Below are 23,254 nucleotides of genomic sequence, written 5' to 3'. Positions count from 1 at the left end.
GTATCAACCCCAATACCAATATATTGGGAACTGCACGTGGTTTTCGTTCTATTTTTTTTAGATTCAAAATGGGGGAGAGGCGGTATATGTTGAGGTCTTAGTGATGAGGGGGAGGTCTCGAAGGTCATTCAAAATTCTGTTGTAGTCCAGACAATATTGCATCATTCTTACCATCTTCAAGATACAAATGACATCTGAGACTACGTCTCCGTATTGCCTGCGTATCTTCGTGCTTATACTATGTATGAGATTGTAAAGAATTACCGTGAAATTCATCGGCTATGGAGACCACTAAGCCACCTATCCGATGGACACGACGTTTCTTTCCTCGGGGTTAAACTAGACAGAGCGTTTAGCTGATCGTTCACCTCCATGTAGTGCGAAACGTAATGTATGGAGTATTACTTCCAATTCCCCGTACATCTGCATGGCGTGGGGCCTAGCTAAGCTCCAGAAGTAACTTTACGTTTACCTTGTCATCTTAATTTGTAACAGGATAATCTTAAGACTATTTATTCGTAATCTGTAATGAATGCAAGGTTTTTCAAGACTTATCTATATGTCCTTCAGAACTACGCACACATTCACATTCCAAAATGAGTTACACAGACAATTTTAATGTTCAGTACGCGGTGATGATTTTCACACACTTAAAACGACAGATGCAAACCAAACTTATATTCTAATAGAAAATAACGCAAATTAAAGAGGGCTCAGAAAATAAATACCTAAAAACTTACATATACGAAACTACAATTTACCTATTGCTTTTATGGGGGTTAAACTTGATTTCCTACTAACGAGTGTTTAGAGAAAGAATACTCTAGAGAATATTTGGACAACAGAGAGAGTAATTGGGGGAAAACATTGACAAGACACTTCCTAATTTTTAGCCCATTACAAAAGTACATTTGGATATATAAGCATAGAAAGAAAGACTGTGTTAAAATGAACCTCGGGAAAACAGAAGGCGAAATGAACTAAACCAGACCAGAATTGAAAGGCGAGTTATTCTTAAGATGGTAATGAACCTTCGAGGTTCATTAAAAGGGGGAAGAATCTCTTGACCAGCTCATGAAATTTTCAAGAAAGACTTCTCATCCAGAGTTATGTAGACAGTGGTTATTCAATCTACATACAGCAGTAAAATTAATTCCACATGACAGCTGTTAACTTACAAGCACAAACAACGTAATCTATAACCGTAAGTCTCAACAGTTGAGTGAGAAAACAGTGTTCTTCTTATATAATGTGCACACTAACGAGGAAAATTAGAAATACACTAAAATAAAGCAAAATACTGACGAAATAAATTACTAAGTTTGACAGCAATAACAGACATTTCGAATCCACTGGCTAGGACAATATGTTGTTTTGTTACGGGTGCTTATTCTATTTATTGCTGGGAAGGGGTGAGATTGTCTCTATGAAACTAGGCCACTAAGTGGCCCAGTGTCCATTCCCTATACGATATCATTAGTAAATATGAAACAACTACGCAATGATACTGATAGGGCGGACTCTGTAAGAAACCTGTCTCAGCGCCACCTTTTCCACCACGGAATGGCCTGAGAGCGAACACGGGCCTCAGTGCTGAGACTCTTTTAGCGTTTACACGAAAATCTGTAGCCAAGAGATATAAATCGGTATCTCTAAACCTGTATTTTCCCTAATTATTCAACGAACATTAAATTTTATTCAATACTCTAAGCCCTCCAGTGTTCAGGTATCACATTTACAGCCCAATTATTCTTTACTACAACAGATTATCACACGTTTCTTCTGTTTCGTTACAAACACGTGTGTGCGAAGACAAAACAATAGAACAACTAGATTATTTGTGTCTGTGACATATCGCTGTGTAGTAAGAAAACCATTTTGTGTGTAGCTTTTTGCTGCACACAAATTGGTTTATTTCCTAAAGATTCCCAAGGAACCCTCTAGCCTCGGGGATTTTAGGTTAGAATCTCACCACCTGGAGGTTTCAGGAGTCTGAAACAGGCCTTTGCTGTTTAAAAGATATCGATTCTCCCCCCACCACTTTCTCCCTTAACTCTTCAGTTTTTCGCTGCCAATCATCGTCTGTGTTTCACTTCCGCATTGTGACACGTTACTGGTAACCGCTTGATTGAGAGTAAATTGGATTGGGGCTTCGGCCGGAAATCGCAACGTCATTATAACGAACACGTCCGTGTAGCTATCCTCCCCTTTCCCTTCACACTCCACGACTCAACAAGGATGAGACAAAGGGGGGAATACAAAGAGGGTAAACGATAAAGCTCCAATAGACGCGAAGAAAGAAGATATGGGGCTGAAGAACTAAGATATGACTATTACGAATTCTGTTGACACGCACACGAACGCCCTGAACACACTTTTCTGTAAATACAGCCAAAGCTCACGTATTTCTTGCGTGTAGTCCAGCAAGAACATGAAAGGGAAATGAATACATTTCGATCACTTGTTCCATAAAATATTGAACAACTTATGCCCTGAAAATGGAGGCAGTATGCTCCTACATGTCCGCACGGAGTTACTACCCTGAAAAGCAACACGGACAGACATCTATATCAAATTTCTCGTTTATTTTCCAGCATTTTCTGACCCGTTATTTTGTGAACTCTGCCTAGAACACACACGCAGCTCTCACAACTGCACGCTCAATTTAAAAACAGGAGGTTTAAGGAAACAACATAAGACGGAGTTTTGTCACATTCACTCCACCAAACACAATTAGGGTCGTTAAACCAGGAATAATGATTCTGTAACCGAGTTAAATCGGATCGCAGACCTGCCTGATGTCAGGGTAGCTAACTGAAGTTGTGGAGTAAAATTCTTCCTTAGATAACAAAACTCTTGTTCTTTTATGGTGCTCGAAGGTCCATTACCATAGTTACACGCCCGTAACTAGTCCGTATCTTGAGCCAGTTGCATACAGTCTGCTATCTTATATTCTGCTTCATTCACATTTATGTCATTGTTAATCGTCTCTCATCTGCGTCTATCTGTAACCTCTGCCTTTCCAGATATTCCGAATAAAATTCTGTACATATAGTTATCACCCCCTCACTCGCGCTACATGCCCCACCCATCCCTTTTACCTGCCTATCTTTGCATTCTTTCAGTTCGAAAATAATTTTTTTTATGAATTTTGATAATTTCATGATAATAATAACGGGCATTAGAGGAGCAGATGGAAATACGGAACCCCGTTTAGTTTTTTTTTACATGTGGCTTTGAATTAATCAATTGGTCACGCAAATAAGGAAGGCACTGAATTAAATTATGATAAATTGTACAGCTTTGGAGATAACATATTCTGTATTAAAAACTTTCCCACAATATTTAATCAAACCAAAAATTGTATGTACGTCTCCCTCGAGAAAAGACGAGAGAAAATGAGATACTTTAAACTAGTGCTAAAAAGTGGTAAATGATAAAAGTGTAAATTAGTTTCTTGTTACGAGAGACTATTGTAAAAGAGAGAAAAAAAATTAGGTAGAACGAATGTTTGATATTTCTTCAGAAATTTCTTATATTCAATCGCTGTGATCTTATCATTTGCAGTCCACCCCTCTGCTCCACACCGCTTCCTAAATAATCTAGAATCAATATGCATTGCTCCTCAATTAAGACTAAAAAACGAGAGCTGAAGGACCATCAGGTGGCAACTGAAGAATAGATTCTCTTTAGATACTCAGGGCGAATGTCCTCTAGAATGAGTGTGATGTGAAGGTATCAATTAAATTTTTGAGAAAAATAGAAAGCTGTGAGATTTTGGGTTTTCACGGCTGTGTTTGAAGATGAGTGTCCTCTTCGAAGTTGCTCCGTGTAGTCAGGTAAAAGTTTGCCGACGTTTCAGAGGTCTGTCTCAGGTACATAGAAATAAATATTCTATAAAACGGTGAATAGATGGAATAATAATAATATCATCACCATCTGTAAAGCATCTCTAGTAAAATTACAATTTCAGGCAACAAGAAAACCTGTCTCGACTAGAATTAGATCGAGTGACAAACGGCCACAAGTTTCGCAAGAATTGTATTGTATTGCTGGCTTATACAATAATATTGTATTTTATTGTGTTTTATATAACGGCGCTGCCAACATTTAAAATTACACAGGATATTAACTAATATTTAATCGAAATTTATGTCGAAGTAATAGGTTTTAAGACTACTTTAAAACAGTAACCCAGGATTTTATTGGAAAGATTGCGTAAAACGACGAGAAATCTCGGCCACGATAGCCGGTCTCCGGGTCGAAATTTGAACCCGGAACCTCTCGAATACGAAGCCTTAGTGCTAACCACTCATTCGAAACGTTCGGTCTACATATAATTTCAAAACATGTTAACTGTACTAATGAAAGTCTGTCCAATAGGAAAGTATGAGTCATAAATTGTTGTTGCAGACTTTAACCTAGGAAAAAACATATTTGTTATTTTGACAAAGACAATGTTTATATCAAGTTATAGGTTCTGTTTCTGACCCCTGCAGGATGTTTTCCTGCAGTGTAAATGTTACATTTGACGCGATCTATGATGCGACAGACTTCGCTCCTCCGAACAAAAGCCTACCCTATATAGACCAAAAGCTTTTGAATGCAATTCCTTCATCCTTCCAATTGCTTTTCTGACTGTAAATATTGACCGAAAGTACACCCTTCACATCTTCAAGACAATGCGGCTTATAGCTTTCAGAAAGATACTGGAAACACGCCGAAAACACATCAGCAACGAGTTAGTTGTCTGACACTTGTGATGGGAAAGTGGCGACAGTTTAAGACAATACGTTTCATTCCAATTCGAAATTCCCTCTCACCGGTTTTGTTTGCACTGCAGCTTTACAAAAGGGAGCATTTCCATGCTGTTCGTCCGTACAACCATCAATTAAAAACTATTCAAGTAACAGAAACATTCACTGCAAGAATGTCCTAAGTACACTACATTGCAGAAATCAGTAATAATTTTACGTATTTTGTTATATAGAGGCTGTAATATGGAATATATGCGAGTATTGTACAATTTAAATTCGGTAGAAGTTAAGTAATGCAATTAGCTTAAAGCTCCAGTCGTCTTAATCAACATGGAAAATAAATCGTACTTGGTGTTTATTGGCTGGTGTACTAAGTGGTATCCACAGATATTCTAAATGTGTAAAATTTCAGGTTCACACAGCCGCGAATATAAAAATGGCTGTCTTCTGAATTGCTGGACTGTGTCGTCTGGTAGAAGTTCAGAGGCGCTTGCTGCTTCCATGTTCAGGGCGAACTCCGATTACTACAATTGTTCTGGCATTATCCTAAAGAGACAACGAAAATTAAGTAATCGGTACCAATTTTGTGTATCTGAATTTTATTAAACATTAGTAGCATGTCTTTCAAATCGGGAACATCATGTAGACTAGACCTGTATTATATTTTATCCTGTACTGTTGTTCAGTGCTTGACTGTTATTGGCCTTACCTGGCTATTGTCAAGCACTTAAATAAATGAATTGAATTAAATTATTATCGTCATTTAGTTAATTTATCGACGTGCTTGACAGCAGTCAGATAAGGACAATTACAGCCAAGCACTGAACACCAGTACAGGATAAAATATAATATAATAAAATATTAAAATCTATACATTACTGAAGAAATTATTTAATAATAATAAAAATAATAAATACGCGTTAATTTAACATCATAAATTGATCAAATGTCACGGTTGTCCTCTGCTGGGTTTTTTCTCCTTCCATAATCACGGCGAATCTGTGAACACAGTGAAGCGTAGCCTCCAGACAAAAGTTTACGAAGTGAAATTTCCGGTTCTTCTATCCTGGTAGTTTACCGACGTTCGCTCTACTTATATTCATTATCGTCTCACAATTTCTAGCTAAAACAACATCGTCAAATAACCCAAAATCAATAAATACTAACGTTCAGCCACAATAAATATATTTTATTTGCTTTAATTTATTCCATATTTGTCGGAGAATCATTTCACATCTTCTGGGCATTTTAGGGATGCCCTTTAAACACCACCCGTTCACGCTGGTGATACTTCCTCTATTCGCCTACACCTCAGACATGATTCGTTTTTGCAGGTGCAATAAAATTACTTTCGGATTTTCTCCCCTTGGAAGCTGCTGGGTAAATATTACGAACTGACGTTTAATTGTTATGATGAGCGTCACAGACCGGAGCTAAACCCCACTGTTGGATAGAGTAGCAGGTATTCTTCCCTGTTTACCCTGAAAATTGCAAGTTGGATTAAAAACAGACGCTCATCCAGGGACTTACCATTTGTTGCAGGAACACACTTTCAGTATAATTGAAGTGTTTCTTATTTCAAAACAGTACTTCTTGACTCTGTCTTTCCGTTACTTGATAATTTTCTCCATTCTTTATCTCAGCCTGTTCTTAAAAGAATGTTATTTGTTAATGATATCAAAGATATAACATTTGAAAACCATTGAATCGATGTTGTCTCTTGGTTCTTGCCTTAGCTGCAAGGAAACGACACGCAAAACACAACGGAGAAAGGACAGATCAATAAGCCTGGATAGATGAAGTCTCATTGATTGATATTTACTGTTCATATAAATATATTGCTTCAAAATTAGAATGACAGCACATACACTGCACTGTGCCTCTTCTCCTTTTCTTCTTCTTCTTCTTCTTCTTCTTCTTCTTCTTCTTCTTCAAGGATGTAGGCCACAGGCTTATTTCCGACTTCAACAGAACTCATCTTCCCATCTAGCTATGCGTCGTTCGAAATTTTAGTGACCTCTTGGTTTATAATTTTGTAATACTTTTGTTATGTCTGTCCGTTGCCATTCTTAAAATGTGTTCATGACAATTTTCTTTTCGCTCTTCTATTCTCCCAGATAAATTAAATTTATTTAATTCTGAGCGTTTGTCTGTGCTTCGTTTTTGATGTAGAAGAGCTATGAACTTCATTTCAGCTGACTCGATTTTCCTTTTATCTAATCGATTTATTACTGTCCAGTTTTCGCTATCATGGGTCATCATGGACACTGTCACTATTTTATAAAATTTTAATTGTGTACTTCGCAAAGTTTTTGTCTCTCTTCTCTGTATCATTCCACACATTCTTTGAAATTTATTTAGTTTAATATTAATCCATCTTTCAGGCAGTATGATACTGTACAATGTCAGAAATTATACTTTTATGAGCTGATTTTTTTGTAAATATTATTACTTCAGGGTTTGTATATTAAATTATAGCTTGGGCCTCAGTAGGAAGTTCAACAACCCTACTGATCTTAAATCATGTGAGAAAATTATACAAATTTAATAATCCTGCAGGCATATTACTGCATATAATCTACGTGTCTCCAATCAGATAGAGGGCCAATCACTTCCTTTGCAATGTATTTAATCTGCGGTCTGCTTCAGACTTTAATTCTCTTGTAAATTTGTTCCTAATTCTGTACTCTGAGTGAAATTTCGTGAATAGTTAGCGTTCTAGAGTTTAATAAAGCTGATAATTTGTTTTAAAATTAATAACTTCTATCACTTTAAGCGCGTTTGTATCTAAAGGTTACAAAAATTACTCAGTTACTAAACTATCTATCCGGACATGACTCAAACTCGAGAACGGCAGAATACATCTTTTACCAAATTTAATATTTGGGAGTTTTACTAGAATCTGTCGACACAATTCAGTGTTTGTAATAATCGGAAAACAGTAACGGACACTTTACGTGATAATCTAACAAGTAAATTTCGTAACCTTGAATAACAGTCTGTTCTGTATGCTAAGTTGGCTGTGAATGGTAAACATGGAAAAAGGTTTGAAGAGATCGTGACCCATTTTAAGGCATTATTCCGCTTTTTTTTATCTCGAGGATTTAAGACACAAACAACGCAAACTATATTCTCAGTAAAGAAGTCTATCTATAGCAAGATTAAAATCTGGTATCTTGTAGGTGCAAATCAAATATTTCAGCTCTCTACCAAAAAGCTCGTTTACATAAATGTCGTAAAATAATTAGAAAGAAAATAAAGGCAAAGCAGTGAACGAGATAAAATATTTTGTCAATACTGGGAAGTACAGTACGACCATACTCTAAAAACATATTCAAAGCACAGCTAATAACAGACAGCTATCAATCACTATGTAATTACGAGGTTGATTGGAAATAATGTTTTTCATAGAATATGCCATGATTATTTTGTTAAAATTTTTGATATAGAGTCCAATATAACTTCGTATGAAACACAGAAGTCCTTTCTTGTTATGTTTTCTGTTCTATGTTCTCCACTTAAAATATTCCTTTCATCATCCTCACTGGTTTTTTAAATATCGTAAACGTTAAATTTTAACACTCGGTCAACATAATTTTAAGGCAATATTTTAATTGAAATTCTTAAATTAGAAAATATTATTATAACACCTGAAGACGTCCAAGAGTTTGACATAACGTTCTGGATTAAATAAACAATAGGGTATTATGAAGCTTGTATTTGACGGCTTTACATATCAGTGATCATAAGTAGAATAAGAGGTTACAACGCTTACTGTAAACAACAAGCTCTTTAAATTAGTTACACAAACGCCATAATTCACAAATAGCAAACATGTTCTTGACGTAAACACTGTCAATAGTTTTAATCAGTCTCTGATGGAAACCGAATTCACTTTCTCGGCTTGGACAACGGGTTTAGAGAATTTTATACTTAAGTTAAGTTTTCAAAGTCCACGGAGGCATCTCTGACGTCCAATCGCTTTGATGTGCAAACTACGTAATAGGCTTAGTTTGGATCTCGCTGGAATTGGGCTTTGTCTAAGACTGAAACCTGCCATCAGCGGGAGCACATTTCAAACAACTGAAGGATTCAAAAGGAATTTACGAAACGAGAACACACACACAGAGAGTTTCTGTGCAATCTTCAGAATTGACCAAAGACTTCCTAGGAGTTCTCTTCACCCTGCACCCCACCTTCAATTTCCGTCCGAATGTCCTGTAGGATCGACGGGATTTTCCCGGAGGGACCGGTAGAGGATGAAGAAAAAGAAGAAGAATGAGAAGAAAGAATTGTATAAAAAGTTTCTTCCTGAGTTCTCCTACCCCATCTTTCCAATAAAGACAATGAGAGGGAGAAAGAAAGTCCACTTAAAAGAGACTCGACCCTAAACCTAATCTCGCCTTCAAGCTCTGTCCTGCTGCAAGAATTTGTCAATAGCAAAGGAGTTGGTCCAGACGACGAAATTTTTTGATGACCCTTAACAAGGGGTTTATAATCCCCGTTAAAAGCTATACAGATGTTAGAAATATCGTCTGTATTAAGTAGAAACATAATATTAATCGCTATTACTATATGAAAAATCCCAAAAATTATAAAAAGAACTTAACAGAAAAAATAAAAAACACGTGAAAAATTAATAATAACGGATCGACAATGATGAAACACGTTGAATGTATAAACGAATTCATGAAAGGGGTCATCCATCCTTCTTTCCAATAAGGAAAGGGATTAAATTACTTGTAATCTTGCTTTTACTTAAAGCATGCATTCTCGATTTTGTGCTTTGAAGCACTTTTCCCTTGTCTGCATCGGAAAATTTCGATATAACGTTTCCTTCTTTAAACAGGGTACTCGAGATCGTAAATTTCTGATGTGACAAAATTTACATTTGTTCGTTTTACAAGTTTTACAGCAAGTGGAAGAATGTTATACTTCAGTAATGATATAAAACAGTTTATGTAAATCGCAAATATGCGATAAAGCGTATATTTCGAAGTGTGTGCAAAAATGCATTGGAAAATTTGTTCTCTTTAGCACAGTAACTTGACTACACGTGGAATGTTGATAAATGTTAGGCCGGGCTGAACGTCTTAATAAGAGTCAGCCGACAAGGGGTGATCTTCCAGGTTGGGTGTCGGATGAGAAGGTAACAAGTCCCCGCCAAAAAATAACAGCCATGTTACGAAATATTACACATTTCTTTGGACTTCGATGCGTATGTGTAGATAACAATAAAATTTTGATTGGGAATTCTGAAGGAAAGAGACCACTCGGAAATCCTACGCGTAAATGGGGAGGATAATATTAAAATGGTATCATGGAAATACGAAGTCTTATTGGGTGTGGGTTGGACTTATCTGCCTCTGAATAGGGCATAGTAATGAAACTTCGGGTTTTATAAAAGGTAGAGAACTCTTTAATTAAGTTCTCAATGACTTTGTTCCTTGAGGTTTATTAATTTTAATCAGATCAAAAATAACTAGGAGCAAATGGATTAAAATATCTGTATCAGAGTACTCGGACCTGTGAAAAGAATACATTCCCCCTAATTCGTTACTTCAGTTGATAATTACTCATCTTACAACAAATTTCATGCTTCCCCCTTCCACAAAGTTCGTCACAATCTTCACCCACCATTGGTCTCTATCCTGAGCCAATGAAGCATCGACACTCGAACTATTTCTTTAAGATTAATTAAAGTTACACGAATACACTAACACTGAAATTTTTGTCCTGAAACCCAATCAGCCACATACAAGTCGGGTACAAAGGAAATCATTTCCCGAGTACAAAGCAGTCCGCTCAAATCTATCTTATGCCAAGATTCTTACATATTCGCCTTCTCCGCTGTGGCGCTTATTTACGGTCAACAATTTACACATTAATTTACAGATGTTATGATATCCCCGTTATTTGTTGTCCTCCGAGTGCGAAGAGTGCATGTTAAGTTTGTATCGGTAATCGAAATTAATCGATTTCCGTCACGAATATAAATCATTCAAACGTGACCTACAAAAGAATATGTTGCCGGTTTGAATTTCTGACTCTTTCAACTTTAAGAAATAAAACAGGTCATCTGGAATCATGTCTATTGTTTTCCTCTTTTGAACAAAATGTAGTTTCATCATGTGCATAGATATGAAGGAAGAATCAAGATTGGAATTGAGACATGAAAAAATGAAAACGGAAATATGAAAACGCGATAAAAAGGCTTTGAAGGGGAGCTACGATATAACTGCTCAAAGGAAGGTGGCAAAGATAATAGATGAGAACGAGGAAGCGTGGAAAATGAAAGAAAAGTGAAATATTACAGAGAAGGACAGCAGGATAAGGGAAAGAAAGTGTCACATGGTCGGTGTGAAACAAGAAGGATGGAGTAAAATAGAAACTGTAGCGTTTAATTTAAATGACGTATACCAAACTATTTATCTTGCAGCCCATTAAAATTTGGGTAGCCTATATGCATAGGATGAAAGAAGAAGACATAGGAATATGGAGAAACTGCACAGAGAGGAGGTTCATAATTTAAAATATTCATCAAATATTATTAGCGTGATAAAGTTAAGGAAGTTGAGATAGGTATATCATGCAAGAAACATTAATGACTTGCGAAATGTATGTATAACTCTGATCAGCAACATGAGGGTATATACTGGCATAAATGGGAGCATATTTTAACACGAAAAATATGACAACAGTAACGACTTATCAAAGATGATAAAACTGGATTTCACAAAGTTGGAATTTTAAATGTTGCATAAAGAGAAGAAAAAATTTTGTGTGTCTGAGTGTTACAATTCGGTACAGAAATTTTAGTGCTGGAATTTCTTGAGAATCGACACTGTTACAAATTATAATAGGCGATGAAAGTGAGATGTGTTTAGTGTGTTATAAAACACACTGTACTAGTGTTTATTTTACAATAACGCTTTCTAGTTCAAACTCTTCTTCGACAGTAATTTAATACCCGAAATTAAGATGAAATCAAAGGTTAATGATGTTTCTGGAGTCAGTGTTTTCAACAAGACTAGTATTAACAATAGTAAAATTCTAATGCGAAAGAAAAGACAATGTTTATTTCTAGATGTTTATAAAATTTAAGATTAAATCTGCAAACCTAAATTCTGGTTAGCAGGTCAGCTAAATACGTAGATACCGTCTGTATCGACAAATGGAAGTTAGAGGGGTGGCCTGGTCAAATATACTGCATATTATTACATAATCACTATTAACAGAATATTTCTAAATCTTTAAAGTTCAATGGTAACAATATGTGCCACCCGCTTCAACAACCAGTAACTCTTTATTTTATTTTTATGGGTCCTGCATAATTCTCACTGTGATCAGGGATTATTTAAACAGCGTTAAACAACTAACCTTTGTAATGATACAGTAGCGTTTCCTTTGCGGAACGGGATAAATACTTCAATACTATTTAGAAGAGCTTGGACTTAATATCATTTTCATTTAACGTCCTCTAGGATAACTAGTCTTAAAACTGAGAAATTCGAATAGACACTTAATTGTTTTTCCTATAATCTGAGCAAAGCAGAAAGTTAAACAGCTTTAGTACAAAACTGTAGGTTGAAGAATTTTGTGTGAGGGATGTTGATGAAACTGGCTTATGATTGCATCTAACGTCGGGAGTGTGTATCAGAACATTCGAATTATTCTACAGTCCCAAATAATAAGTTTATTTTAGAAACTGGGTAGACAGATATAGTATCGACGTTTAAATTATTATTATTTTACTTTGTTTCCATCGCTATGGACTTGGGCAGTTCTTCTACGGTTTCTCACACACACTAGGAAGCAGAAAAACAGCAGTGGAGTCGAGATTTCAGGACAGAAGAATAAAATACGACTGGATATGAGACAGACTGGTGTTTGCAAGACAAGTCGAGGTTCGTGATCACACTGTTAAATAAATTTTCAGCATTGTAACTTGTGTCCTCTTGGGACAAACTACGATGAATCCAGCAAATGCAAAAGCAGTGCGAAGGCAAGAGAACGGACAGCCTATGGTAAGTTTATTTCCACCCACACTAAAAGTTTTGCAAGTTACGATGAAAACTTTGTGTTATATAATAGTTAATCCTCAGTAATATACGTGCAAGATTTCAAAGAACATTACTTTTATTCCAGTTTATTTATTAATCTACCGATTCCATTGAAAAATATCTGGCCAATATTCGGTTCATACTTAAGTCAGTTATAAATGCGCAGATTTAATATGTAGATTAAGGATCAGTAGAATGGAGCCGCTTCAAAACCGTGCAATTTGGTATGGTCTGATTATTATTTATTTTTATAATTTAATTAAAATATTATGTATATATTCTAGTTTTAAGTTCTGTATATGAATCTGCCTTAATGTCCAGCAGTATGGAATTATAGTGTACAACCAATTCTCAAGAACATTTCCGAAGAAAAACTTAACATCAAACGTAAGTTCTAAAGAAATGGGCAAGATAAATGGTTCTGAACTCGATAATGAAATGAATTATTGATAGCTGTTACTTTATTTCAACATCATACGAAGTCATTAAAACATGTACTACAAAGCTCATAAATGGAGCAGAGGTTAAATTAATACGAAAGTAAGTGAAAAATTGATCATCATGAACTATTTAGGGTTAGGCAGTATGGCCTGTTTTTAACTGCAAAATTAACTTTTGTATTTTTATTTAAAATTAACGAATCTCAGTCACAGAGCTCATCACACATTGCCAGAATAGGTTTACAGGAGTGTCCTGAAAACTAAACAAAAAATGTCAAATGCCGATATAAAAGCAGGCCATGCATTTAGTTAAAGGAAATTTTATTCTCCTTTTGAGGTTATGTGTAATTTACAACAAGTTAAGGACATATACCAGACTTTTCTTACCTACAAATGTAATCGAAAAATTCCTCACACTCTAAGTGCCCAATTTAACCACATATTTCAAAATACGTATTTTCCAAAGATTCTATGGGCTATCCTCTTCAGTACCAATGTAGTTGGATAGTCTTCTTCATGAACATGAACTCACACTACAATCAATGTTCAGAATTAAAAGCAAAAGAAACAATAGTTTCGCTCTGGACACAAGCCAAAGATGTTTCTCTTAATGTTTTTAAAACTAACTTAACTACATGAAGCAGAGTACTCTCAGATGTTAAATAATGTCGAATATATTCTCTGCTTTTCATGGGACCTTTAATATCAATACTGTACAATGCTCCTTGACTTAATTACCATAACAAACTTTGATTCACAAATTATGAAGCTTTCTATTATGCACTTCCACTCTCTTGTGTTCAAATTTCTCTCTGAACTCGTATATTAACGAAAGAGTATAAATGCTTCTTTGCGAATTTATTTTAAACTGACAGGTCTATTAGGCGTACCAGATAAAACAATGGGATATTACACTTCATTTCGTCGAAGAGCGTAGGCTTTTTAATGGCATATCTCTAGACTTGAATCATAATGTATCAGGTTCGGATCTCGTCTAGATTGTGGGTCATCACGAATAAGTTTTCCGTGGTCTTCCTCGGTCTGTCAGATAATTCAGAGATATAACTTTAAATATGGCGCAACCACTTTCTTCTCTGTCCTTACTTAATCATTCACACAGCAACCTCATATTTACCGTTACATATCCTAATCACGTAAAATGTTAATTCATTAATTTCAATTAATTAATTCAATGAACAATTAGCAATAATAATTATTTACTTAATTTATTCTACGAAACTTAAACTTTTTACGTGATACAGCGTCATTAATTAACCTAAAATAAGTCGCAAGATCGGATTCACATTATTTAGTGGTGAGGGATCCGCGGACCATAGTTTGAAATCATTGTTCCACATACTAGCGTCATTCTTGTATAGAGAATCGTTAAACTGTAATATTGACACAATAGAATACAAGGCAGTGCCATAGAATCGTATGCAAAAGAAGACGACAGATTCAACGCCAACTAACACACCCTGCCCACTCACAACTTTGTGTTGTTACCATGTATTGTGAGCCTAGACGCTGGCAGCCATTATGCGTCTCCAGACAATGCTGTTGTTTTTAGCCTGCACCGCAGAAAATTACACTTAGAGCACCAAGTTTCAATTTGTCAAATGTACGGAAGTAATTCCATGAACAGGGAATTCGAGGGCTTGACTCATCCGTTGCAATATGGCGCTAGGTAGGAAGGTCTGCCTACAAAGCAGAAAGGATGATTAAATCAAGGTTGGTAAATGTTTGACATGTAGCAAAGGGACAATGACAAACGCACCCAAAATACTCTTCGCGTAAATCTCAACAGACAAGATAATTTGGAAAATTTAAGCACTTTTTTATAAATAAGCATAGGAAACACCCCTAACATGTGCCCATTTTTTAAAAAAAACAGACACATATTTAATATGTGATGTTCCGAATGCATTAAAGTAACTGAAAATCGTGTACTTTATTTATAAAACATTACATCGCATTAAAATAACCTATTCAAAAGAGTGATGCAAGAAAAATATTAAATTTATATTAGACCATATGATAGTAATATGGGCTATTGACCAATTTATTGTGACTTGTTGCTACTACATGACGTGAGTGGACGTATCCCTTCCAGACATGTTTTAACCATTTAAGCATATGTGACAAAGGAAATTAGCATTGTCTGAGCTCCTAGCGCAGACACGGATACCCAAGACCTACTTCGAGAAGATAAACCACCGAAAAATATGATCTCGGCGTCGTAGTCTGCATTGTCATCGCATAGGAATGAGATCTTCAAATTGAGACTCTGATAATGTATCCACATTGCAGGAAGAATCGTGAATCAACAAACGCAAAGATAAAAATTTCAGTTCGCGACACTTTACAAATTCAGAGTGGGGTTTCGTTACCTTTTCATTAAATTACTACAACAATACCCAGCTTTAGATGCACGTTGACTTAATTAGATACTAGAGTTTTGTTAGCAGTAGAGCTTCTATTTGCAGGGTTGTGTTATGATGGACAGAATTTCAGTATCTTTATTAAATATACCGTGCTGTTAATGCCCCACGTATTGAAGTAATGCGGTACCATTATAGAAATGTTTTGTGATGAATAAATTAAACAACACTACTCTGTATAAAAACGTTTTGAGTTTTTGAATCAAATATATAGAAAGTACAGTAAGAATGAGTTTACTAATCCGCTTACAAAACACCACAAAATCATTCATTTGTGTAAACCTTGTACTGGTTGAAGTATCAACACATATTATCTCCAGATAGTCATATTGAGTTCAAATTGACATCACAAAACTTTAAAAAATCAACAATTTTCAAATTATATTACTGTAACTACGTTTGACATCCAGCGCCTATCCAACTCACAAGGTTACAGAAAGTTTGTTTATGAAGAGGTTCTAACTAATACCAGATGATGGCGGTACAAACTAAGCGATCAATGATGGGACGAGGCCTAATTTGGCATGTTTGCTCTGCTGTACATCTGTTTTTAAGGACCCTTTCAGTCGCTTACATTATAACTGAATCAAGTGACAGGATAATTAAATCTAATTTGGAAGAAATAAGTTGGGGCTGCAGGTACAGTCCTGACATATGCCTTGAGAAAATTTAACTCGGTCCTCCCGAATGCAAAGCAGGGATACCAACCACTCGACAGCAACGATCGGTGCTTCCTTTTAAAAAGCAGTTCTCTGTTACTTTACTTTTACCTTAAATGCATAATAAAAAGTATGAGAGCCCTGTTGCAGAATCCTGATTGGAACACACGCAAAGCCTTCAGAATGACCGGCAACTAGTGTTATTAGGCATAAACTGTACTCGAGCTATTCGTTACAGCGTTGACAGGAAGGGTTGGAGGTTGCTTCGTTTGCTAGCAATATTGATTAATTTTCATTGTTTATACTATGCATCAAATGTACACACGTTATGTGGGGAGTGTACAAACACAGACATGTACAGAACCATTTTCAAGTCAGTTTTCCCTTTGGTCATAGAAGATGTACGAACTCCAAACCCACTTCTTACCCCATAACTCAGTGTCGGATTCAAAAGCATGTGCGTTGTTAATGAAAATGAAGCAGGAGGTATTAATAATCATGATTAAAGTAGCCCACTAGCACATCAGTCAAAACCCCGCCCGCTACATTGCATCGTCTTCGATTCTGATAATTTTGTTCGATAAGCACATGGCCAACGTGTACGCAAATATCCGCCCATTTACATCATCTACTAATTTATATCCATCAAACATAATACTGTCTGGATAATGTAATGGTTGCGTGGTACGTTATGTAATAGCGATGTATCGAATGTGGAGTTTAATTGAGGCTTATCGAGATGGGAGAATGATCCTACAGTAATATGGAAAGGACTTGGGAGAAATTTTAACACAAGATAAGGAATCTTGAAATGCTAATAGTTAAGCAGCAAATTTAGAAATTCCACTGATATTACTCGAAAAAATATCGGCCAGTGTCTTTGAGTCAGTCTACATTAATTCACAATTCTCTAATAGAAAAACAACTTAAAAAATACATCATGGTCCAGAGGTTAGCAATTCTGCTTTGTATTCTGGAGGTCCGGTGTTCAAATATATGTTCAGACACCGGCTACTCTGGACTTATAGTGAATTTCCTCAGTATCTCCCGGCAACGCCTTGTTTGTACATCAAATTAGGCTACATCATTTCCATTGAATTATTTACTAATCATCCTAACATACGATGCAATGTAATCTGAGCTACTGGTAGCATCATTAAACACTATAAATAAATAATACAGGTTTTCGTTCAAGACATGCTCCTTTTAGAAAGAATTATTTATATATTATATTATGAGAATATAATTTCAAGTGATGGAATGGGCACCCACTACATTCAGATAGAGTTTTAAGACAATGTAGCCTTTACTTCTGACGTTTCAGTTGTTGTGCATGTACTGTCGGTTGGGGTTTCTGATGCTCCATCCAAAGACCTGACTTTTTTTTCCTTTCTTTCATCCTTTATTTTCCTTTTGCCCACCGTCTGTTTGCGTGGGGTTTCAAAGTCGCCCGTAATGCTGCCATAAATCCATGGCGACATGTCGATTTCCCTTCTGCCTGAATAACGAGTGGTGTCAGTGGGCAGGGCGAAGACTGAGAAGAGAACGGGTTGGGTTCGTGAACTGGGAGTTAAGGGCGAGGGACAAACACAGGGCGACTGCGGTAATAACGCAATTTCGGGCTTGTAATTCAGGAATTTAGATATACAACTGCAGTCATAGTAACATGTTCCTATTCGCAAATTCTATAACTTAATTTCTTTTACACCAAAAACATCAATAATACGTTCTTTAAAAATGAACAAATAAAGCCATTTTCGCCTGGTACAATCAGAGATTTGTCTACGCATTTTAACACGTGTGGTGTAATAAATATTATATAAAACTGTATTTATCTTCGTAATACGTGAAGCCACTGACGACAGAAAAATGACTGCTTAACAAAATGATTCTAATGGGTGTCAAAATTAGAGTACCGCTGCGATTTAAAGAGTCCTGTCTCCCAAAGCCTGTGACGTAGCAAGCCTCAGCTCGGGTGAAAGAATTATATATGTAACTTTGCATACTTCTTGTCTGATTTAGGATTTTAAGTTTTTTATATGTAATGATTAACACATTTAAAATGATGACTCGATTCATCTTTTACTATGACCATAATCGCCAAATGAATTAGAGTAAATCGGGTGACGCTACAGGTATATTTAAATATTTTACATTCAAAACTGAGAATTATTAGAAAAAATCACTTATATGGGTATGTAGCTAAAGAGTCAAGCTTGTCCACTGTTTACAATCATTACAAGATATATTAAATAGCAACATAGGTATTGAAACATTTATCTTTAGACCAAGCTCACCTTTAGCTTACCTTACATAAATAGATCACTAAATTAGAATATCATTTTGTATTTCTTTTTCCCCAGCTTCATGTAATAAAGTGTTTGAATACAAGTGTGCGATATAAATTATTTCAGAATTTCTTGTTTTAAACTCACCCTGTGCTAATGGATAGCTCAACTGTACAGACAGTTTTAGCCTTACAGGTAGCTTAATCATTTTGAAGATAAGTAGGGGACACATACGCGAAAAATTTCTCCGAAACGTTGGCAAGCACCTACAAAACTCACAGCGTCACAACCCTAACATCATAATCTATATTTCACCTTCTTGATAACTTAAAATCAAGGCCGTAGTTAAGTACTTTCCAGAACTTCTTGTTACGTAAAACTCTGCTACTGTTATTGATGTAATCGGCAGATTTGTCATATTCGGTTGCTCTACAACTAAATGAGGCATGAACTGAGAAAGAAAAAGATGTCTACAACACACATTTATTGCGTACATTCTACAGGCCTGTTGAATTTATGTAGTGATGTTACGTTGTTCACATTTACTTTTGTTCTTTTGAAAATTTCTGTTAAACTTTGTAGGCCTGTGTCAGAGAATGGCTGTGGGGTACGTGGAAGCAAATTGCTTTTTATAAAATATATCAGATTTCCAGGAATTTACTTTCGCAATTAAAAAGACCACCCCAACATGATGACAAGTCAAAAATGATAGTCACACACTTCTAAGAAATTGGTTTAACGACGGGGTTAGCACACTCGACGCTGCTATTCTCCTGATGTGTAAAAGTTTCAGTCTTTTGCTGGAAAATCGCAGTTACATAGAGTAATGTAACCAAATATTTACTTCTTTGTTCATTGGTCTTAAAGCCCAGTCATTCACGTTTGAATTCTTTAAAAATAAAGGTATCAATCACAATGAGTGGGAAATCAAAATTAATTGCGCAAAGTATATCCACAAACATACACCCAGCAACAAATTGATATTCAAAAACTAAGTTTTGACTGTGTTTGTTACTGACTAATCTAGGTTTCAAACAAGACGACGGAATTATTTTAGTGATTCTAAAATTAATTTATAAGTTAAATAATGGAAATTTTAACAAATTCTAAATGTTACAAATTAACTTCGATTATAACCAAAATGAAAGAATATTGAACGTATTGTATGTGCTGAGTAGCATATCAATATCAACATATTGTTGTGTAAAACAAACAATTTGCAATAAAATATATTAGAAAAGCATTAGTAATGAAACTGTAGAACTTGAGTTACACGGAAACAGCTTTAAAATATCAGAGATTTTATATGTAGGCCTACATACTTATGTAAAGACATGACTTAAAGGCATTAGTTAAAAAAACTATGTACGTTTTAAAAAGCAGACAATTTTAAAATATCATGCTAGAAAAATACAACAAAACAACATTTTTCCTCTGTAATCATGTACAAAGTTGTATAACCGTGGCAAGTATGTCATAGAGAATTATATAAGTAAATCACAAAGTATGACTTTGAGATGCCGAAACTCGCACGCTTACTGAAAAAAGAACAGTGTAACGCTGTCGAAATAAGTTGAGAAAACGTACAATACAGCAAACATAAACACTAAAGTTGTATCTGACGGTCCTTAAACATGCATAATTTTCTAGCGATAATTAAACATTTTACTTAAAAGACTACTCGACAGGTAAAGTTGCTGACAAATTGACAGTCCGAAGGCCTGATCCATAAAGAAATGATTCTTTAGACCTGGTCGCAATTGTAATAAGACATACAAAAACCGGGCAGCGAAAGTGATAATTTTACCAACTATAGTGACTGAGCATTTTCATTGTTCACCTCATTACCTCAAAACCTACTACCTATTCCATCCACGTCTTTCTAACTTTACCACTCAGAATAATAATCCCCTATTCAACGTTAAGGAACTCATAAAGTTAATAAATTATCGTTAAATAAGCGAATAAAAAACCTAAAATGGGAGTAAAGTCAACTGGAAATCTGGAGTCGACATGTGCTAACAACTACAATTTCCGAATCTGATTTCATCAATTTGAATTGAGTCCATTTACAGCGAACACGGGCTCAAGAAGATTACACATATTACAATCCAGAAGCAATACCGTTTCTATTTGCATTTTACTTGAATAAGTAAACGTCAGCACAACAGGGAATCTCACTGAATGTGTAGTCTGCAATTTAAAAGAGAAAAAACCAAAGGAGGAAGGGTTGGAGGGATGATTCGTTTACAGCAATCACTGTGGGGGTTCGGGGTTAGAGAGGGAAACAATCAGCTACACACAGCGAAGTTACTTGGTTGAGGGAGTTTTCCTCTGGGATCACTGAGAAAAATCGAACCCACGTCCGCTAAATTATTTCTGTCCATCCAAAAACCAAACTGGCATTTTAAATTCGAGGTTCGGGACACTCGCACACACAGCAGTTTTAAAATAAACTCTTATATCGAACAAATTGCATTGGCGCAACAAAATTTACAGGACTCCTGAATATAAAAACACGTAGAATAAAACTGGTCCCATCATGCAGTTAACACAAATGTGTTCAATATTTTAACGGAGGTGTAATACAAAACAAAATATAGAATGTTGTAGCCCTTTAAATAACATATAAAATGGTGGTTCTTATTTTAAACAAAACGAAAGAAACTATTTGGTTCAAATTAACGTTAAAGCAGGTGTTAAACAAAACTTATCATTAACCTATAATGACACGATTATGGCAGTTGGTCTGATATCAAGGCTAATCCTTACAGTTTAGCAAAGGGTATCTTCAATTCCCTATTGCAGTATCCTGCTCTGTTATAATGTAAATTGTCTATGTTGTCACTTTTTACATAAGTCTCCTGAGTATTTTGCATGAAACTATCATTGCAACATTTAAGTCAGTTAAACGCTTCATTTTAAACGACATGTTTCGTTTGTCAAGCAATCATTGCCAGATTTGGGGTTCTCATACAGGCTTCGAAACATTATCTCCAGCCCTTAAGATGGAGACAGTATGTTCCTCCGAAACGCTGGCATCTACCGACCAGTCTACACGGCGAGAAAACCCAGATTATCATTATGAATCATTATCAGGCTCACACCAACATTACTTGCATGCTCATGTCACTGCACTCAAGACTATGAATACCGTTTGTTAATTTGGGTGGTAATAACACCAAGAAAAATGAAGTAAGATTAACGAAACTGAGAGTGAACATTTGACAGAAGGGACTGAGGAAAACCACTGACCTCAAAGATATCCAACAGACGGGTTATGAATAAGGATCTCTCGAATACGAAACAGTGAACCAGTAACTGTGGTGTCAAATTTGTGTGCAGTATTGAAATGAAAAAGCCAAACACAAGGAACTTCAAAAAATTGCCGAAACATAATTAAATTTGAGGAAATGTAAAATTCTGTCGTATTTCATAAAATGTGACATTTCTTAACTAAAAGTGTTCTGAAAAAAATAACGTGAATGCGTAAAGCGTGTAGATAAAAGATAGTCACGGATACTCCAGAAATAATATTGATTTCACTCTTAGCTACAAGTAAGGCAAAGTGAATTTGTATAAACACAAATTAAATTTATTCAAGGCTTATCACAGATTTCACTCAAAACGTAATAAAAACAGATCAATTTCGATGAGAAATACGCAGTTGGAAAGACATTCGACCCAGCTACATCCACGCATCACAGTATTTTGTTCAGTCGTTCAGATAATCAGAAATTATAGCATTTTAGAGAAAACAAACATTTTTCTGTGTTCACAACAGCCCGCCATTCCAAGACACTGAGAAACATTTTGTAACACGCTTTAATTTTACGGTGAGTCGCTAGTTCCCAGTCCAAACCTCAAGCTGGAAGACCACTGCTGTTGCCTGTCTGCGACGGACAGACACATTATCCAAACACACGCTTTCAATTAAAGTACTTACTACAAAAAATCGCTTTAGAACTTCAGTTGTTTTAAGTAGCTGTTCGTTACGGGTGACTGATAGCTCAAAATGTGTAATTTCCTCTAGAACTCACCATTTATTGACGATGATGTTCATACGCTGTACTGCCACAGTTAAAATCGCTAATTAAAAATTAGTCATATACACCAGAAAGTTCTGAAGACTTTGAAGACATCTTCGCTTATATTTCTACAGAATCATATAGGACAATGCAATTTCTCAAGTAAAAGAATTAAATAATTTAACTTGCTGCATAGTGAAGAAAGTTCCTTGAACGTTGAGTAGCTGGTGAAGAATTTTCCATTTAGCATTCTTCTCCCGTCTAAGTTAAGATTTCCACTTAGTTTCTTCCTTCCAGGTTTCCGGACTTAACATTCTCTAGCATTTCTCATATCCCCCATGCTTATCATATGTTCCTCCAATCTCAAAAAAACACTCCCCTTACGTAGTTTTGTCTCTCTCTCTCTCTCTCTCTCTGTTACAATCCCTTCATTGGGTCCGAAAGTTCTCCTCGCTCCTTTCCATCAAAAGCCCTTAAATCAAGAGACCAATACTCAAACAAATCAGTAAGTGCAATTACTCAGTATCCGGCGAAGTAACGGTATCTTGTGAACATGGTAATAAACATTCGGGTTCCAT

The 23,254-nt window shown here is 35.8% G+C and overlaps 1 long non-coding RNA gene across 1 annotated transcript in view; it reads right to left on the bottom strand.

Annotated features, from left to right (window-relative positions):
* The window catches only part of LOC110828484 (uncharacterized), a 321,029-nt gene that overhangs the window by 71,628 nt on the left and 226,147 nt on the right, over positions 1-23,254 (bottom strand). The window lies entirely within an intron of this gene.

This window comes from Zootermopsis nevadensis, unplaced genomic scaffold (genome assembly GCF_977971745.1).
Source record: "Zootermopsis nevadensis isolate Lab colony 2312 unplaced genomic scaffold, Znev_1.0 Znev_ptg000010l, whole genome shotgun sequence".
In the NCBI taxonomy this organism is placed as follows: domain Eukaryota; kingdom Metazoa; phylum Arthropoda; class Insecta; order Blattodea; family Termopsidae; genus Zootermopsis; species Zootermopsis nevadensis.
This window is presented reverse-complemented; position numbering and strand designations above follow the sequence as displayed.